The sequence below is a fragment of the Budorcas taxicolor genome, chromosome 25, assembly GCF_023091745.1.
Source record: "Budorcas taxicolor isolate Tak-1 chromosome 25, Takin1.1, whole genome shotgun sequence".
NCBI classification, from domain to species: Eukaryota; Metazoa; Chordata; class Mammalia; order Artiodactyla; family Bovidae; genus Budorcas; species Budorcas taxicolor.
In genome coordinates this window covers 4513592-4518669 of record NC_068934.1, presented here as the reverse complement: position 1 = coordinate 4518669, position 5078 = coordinate 4513592, and the positions used below count along the sequence as shown (strand labels likewise).

Below are 5078 nucleotides of genomic sequence, written 5' to 3'. Positions count from 1 at the left end.
TTGAGTTTGTTGAGCAGGTTGAATACATCACACAAGTAAGCAAGTATTAAGACCCATTCTTTGTCACTGAAATGTGCAGACAGTGATGATTGTTTTTCTAAAATAAATCTCTGAAATGGCTCACATAACTCAAAAACTCTGGCTAGTGGCCCACCTTTAGAAAGGCATCTCACTTCTGTGTATAAGAGCAGACGTGTCTGCTGTGTCCATCACCTCACAGAGCTGTGCCAACAGATGGAAAGTATGAGTTAAGGGCATGTGCTCTAACATGGCTGATAATTTTAATCACATCTTATAAAATGTTGTTAATTTCAGGTGATGGTTTTTGGCTAGCCAGCATTTCTCTATGGATGACACAGTGCATAGACCCACATTCAGAAGCAACCTCTTCAACTCGAGTAGTGAAACCAGAAAGGCGTCCAGTCATGGCAGCTGCTCCACCCATACTATACCACCACAAAATGACCAATTCAGCTTTCCTGATACGTATTCTTTCAAAGTCTTGAATAGTTCTGCAGTGATGATGTTGGTAAACAGCAAAAGTGCATGTAACATATCTTCATGCATATCCTCCTGAAAATGTGTCTCAAGAACAAGCATGGTTGCCTTGTTGTCAACATCCGTAGACTCATCAACCTGGATTGCATACCACGGCACAATTATGCCTCAATATCCTTTGCTGTTTCATCACTTTGTCTAGTTATGGAACCACTGTTGAATGGCAATCTCTCCTAAAATTTCATGACAGATGTCATTAACAGCAGGTAGGATCAACTCTTCACCAAGAGTAAAGGGCTTCCTGGCTTTAGCAATGTGCTTAGCCCCTAAGAATGATGCCTTCAGCACAACACATTTAATGAAGTCTATTCTTCATGTTCATGGGGTAGTTTTTTGTTGTTGTTTGCTTGTTTTTCATTTTGAAAAACTCCAAAGATTTGTCTTTTAATGCAAAGTGTTTAGTCTCCATGTGGTGAAGCAGTTTTGAAGGTGTCATGACTTTGTTGGATAGCCGGCTGCCATATATTATACGAAGCTGGCTTGGAGATGTGTTTCATCTGTTGCAAAGAACCCATAAACTAAATAGGACTCTTGGTATTTGGCTTTCATGGTGGCTCAGTGGTAAAGAATACTCCTGCCAATGCAAAAGATGCATGAGACACAGGTTCAATCTCTGGGTTGGGAAGATCCCCTGAAGAAGGAAATGGCAACCCACTCCAGTATCCTTTTCTGGAAAATTCTATGGACTGGGGAGCCTGGTGGGCTACAGTCCAAGGGGTTACAAAGAGCCGATCATGACTTAGCACACGTACTTTTGATATTCACTTTTAAATACAGCTTTCTTTTTGTTGGTAGTCTTAGAATCTTCTGCTGTCTCATCACTGGGTCTTCCCCCCTTTCCAAAGAAGACCTGTAGTGACATATCTTTTTGTTTTTTACTCAGTTTGGGTAGGGTTAGCTTCTGAGCTTACCAAAACTGTGACTGAGACAAGTGCATCATGTGGGAAAGAGGCACAGATGAAAGTAGCGAAGAAAATAATAGGTGGACCATGTGTGAACTGAAACAAGTGCTGGACTGACTTAAAGCCTGCCACCAGACACAGCTGCACAATGGGAGCACATCAACTCACTTGCCACTGTAAATCCTGCCACTAGATGTAGCTTAATTTCCACTTAGTTGATAGGGTTCTGATCTGAGTCTGCAAGGAGGTGATTTATTGTGTTTCTATGTAATAACACTTCTCCTCTAATGGTCATCTGTATTTGCAGCTGCTCCATAGTGCTAACATCACAGTCTCAGCTCCACCTCAGATTGTCAGGAATCAGATTCTCATGAGGAACACACAACCTAGAACCCTCCCATGGGTGGTATACAGTAGGGTTCGTGCTCACATGAGAATCTGGTACCACCCCTGATCTGATGGAAGGCGGAGCTCAGGCCGCAAGGTGAGCCCTGGGGAATGGCTGTAAATACAGACGAAGCTTCGCTTGCTCCTGCTGTGTGGCTTGGTTCCTAACAGGCCATGGACTAGTGCTGGTCTGTGGCCCGGGGTTTGGGGACCCTGTTGGCACTGCAGACATCAGGAAGACCTGTGGAGTGACACACAAGCACTTCTCAAGCACTGAGAGCTCAAATGCTGACTGCCACAGTGCTGGCACTTTTCACAAGACCCGTCTCAGGCTCAGAGATAAACTCAGGAGCACACAAATCAGAAGTAAGGATTTCCTCCACTTTGTGACATTAGAGCCATTCTATGAAGATAGACGCTATCTCAACTCTGTTGAAACATGGCCCTTCCTTTGAATCAGGATTATAGTTCTGGCTGTAAGATCTTGCGTCTATCGTTTTTTTCTTTTTTCTTTTTTTCTTCTTCTTCTCTTTTCCCCCAAGAATGCTTTATGTCTCAGTCATTGACTCATAAAAACATTTCCAAACAGTGTTTAAGATCTGACTACCTTTTCAGTTATGCCTGGCCTTTTCTCTAATCTGGCTTTTCTCTTCAGAAATCCCATCTCCCATCTAGAGGCTGGGCTTTGAATGCCTTTCCAGGGACTATCAATGTCCATCCAAGTTTCAGAAGCCTCTGCTTTGAGTTAGTTGCTCTGAATCTTTGGTGCCCATCAGTCATTTGAAGGGCTTTCTACTTTGCAGATGTTTGGGCTTCATTCCCAGAGAATCCAATTCAGTGATCTGGGGCCCCAATTTCTGCTGTGAACAAGCTGCTGGTCGCTGCTGATGCTGTGGGTCCTGGGAATGACACTTTGAGTATACTTGGGATATTTATTGATGGAGTACTCTTTACAATGTGAGAATTACTGCAACAGACAGATTCACAGGAACATTCAGTTTGTGGCTCTATGAAGATATCTTTCTCCTGTGCCATTTCAAAGTGAAGAGCCCCATTTCCAATTTTGACATCTGAATCATGAAATGTAATGAAAAGTCTTCTGTTGTGAGTACTGAGTGCTCAGACAGAGCTGCTCTTGGAGACATATTAAGGGAGAGGGAGTTCACATTGCTCTCTTCAGAATCATTACGAATTGAGAAAAAGCCAATGGAGAAAATGTGATGTTCTTGCAACTTGTGAAACACCATTGGCAGGCCTGTTATCCAGAGGTTGCTTTTGACAATGGCAAATCAGTTTATTGATTGATGGGCACAACTACAGATATCTTCATATGATTTAACACAGCTACACTCTGGGGTATCAACTGTACATGAGAAGTACAGAACAGCCATTGTAATTCTTTGTATCATTGAATTAATAGGTTTGGAAATTTCAAGGACATTTTCCGTATGCATTCATCAGGTTATCAGAGTCCTGTGACAGGCAGGCAGGTTGAGTAGTTGTTTTGTCTAACTGGTCTTAGTCCCATACACACCAGCACAACAGGTTTAACTGGAGGTTGCACAATGCTGGTGGGTGAGTAGGCAAGTCGTCACAGTAGAGGGTGATTTAATCACCAGATTGTTCTGATGACTAGATTGGATTCACTTCTCTGGTGAGAGCCCCTATCCAAATTCAGTTAATTTAATACTGAAAAGCAAAAACTCCATCACTCAAGATTTAACTCAATTACCAATCAAGAGTTCCCCCTCCACAATGGGGAGAAGGGGACTCCATAAAAATAGGGTTTTGTTCCTTGACACTAACACTGCTTGGAAGAACAGGACCCAGCTGATCTTCTCTGTGGCTTCAGAGTCCCCCTCAGCCCCTGAAATCTATCCATCTGGATGGAGTCCCAGTGAGCACCATCATGCCTTCCTGTCCCCTCATGGTGGCGGTAGTCTATATGAGTAACGCAAATAGGAGCAAGGGAGCCTGACGCATCTTCAAGAGAAAAGGCTTCAGTGTCAAGCCTTTTGGGGCGGTATTCTGAGTAAGGTCCCAAGGCTGGCACCCAGCCAACCAGTGGTGTGTTATGTTCAACTTCATATAAGAAGATGTGCAAGGACCTTTCCTGTAAAGACTGAAAATACTACAAAAGGAATGGAGGCTTACAAATCTTGGGGGAAAAAATGAGAAAATCAAGTCCCATCCAGGAAGATTTCAAGGGTGAAGAGATCCCTCTGATGTCACCTTCACCTGTAACGAGAGAGTCTACTTCTAGGTGGTGGCAGAGCTGTGTGCCAAAGAGGAGACCTTCCAGCCTGTGCACGTGATCAACGTGGACATGGAGGGCACCCTGGAGGCAGCCACCCTGGGAGCTTTGATCCTCTGTGAGCTCTGCCAAGGTCTCCAGCAGGCTGAGGACATGGAAAGCAGTCTGGCTGAGCTGCTCCAGGCAACAAAGGAGAAAACAGGAAGGTGCTTTCTGCACATGATCCTCTTCCACTGAAGATCTTGGCTGGTTTCAGCTCCTTTGTTAGTAAGAACTTATGCCTGGACTTTTGGACAAGTTAGCACTTTCTGTGAGAAACATCTTCAAAGCCCTTTCCACTAAAAGCTATTGATATGATCTTTTTTCAGATATACCCCACCCAGGGAAGGAAGTGGAGGAGAAAAAGATTTTAAGGGAAATAGAACATGGACTACAAGTAGGCATCAAAACCCTTTCAATGTGAGGGACAATGGTGTGGGTACTTGGAAGGAACAATTCAATGCTCACACAATTTGCAAAGAAACTTCTAGGACTGCATTTTTCTAATGAACAAACCAAGCTTATAATGGACAAGTGATATGTTGAAGGATATTCTTATTTTAAAAAAATTATTCCATTCATTATATTGATAACAACTTCAACTTCCTTTGCCCTTTTGGCATAATGTTAAACATGATGTGTGTGTGTGTGTGTGTGTGTGTGTGTGTGTGTGTGTGTGTGTGATGAGAGAGTATTATACTGAATGTATGAACTTAGAAATATTTATAGTTTTAGATTGTATGTCTTTTACTAATGCCAACTTTATTAAGGGTAGATAATGGATGGTATTTATTACTAAAATCTTGGCATGATCTCTTCAATTAGTTAGCTTGCTAAATGAAATAAAACTCCTAATTTAAAGAAAATATGTCTTTTTGTTTGTGGTAGGGGATGCATATACAAACTGAGCCCCTTGGATTCTTATTGTTTAAGCCATG

General features: G+C 42.6%; 1 pseudogene; it reads left to right on the top strand.

The window, feature by feature from the left end:
• Window positions 1–3756: 3756 nt before the first annotated feature.
• LOC128068481 (RNA polymerase II subunit A C-terminal domain phosphatase SSU72-like) lies at window positions 3757–4338 on the top strand (annotated as a pseudogene).
• The last annotated feature ends 740 nt before the right edge of the window (window positions 4339–5078 follow it).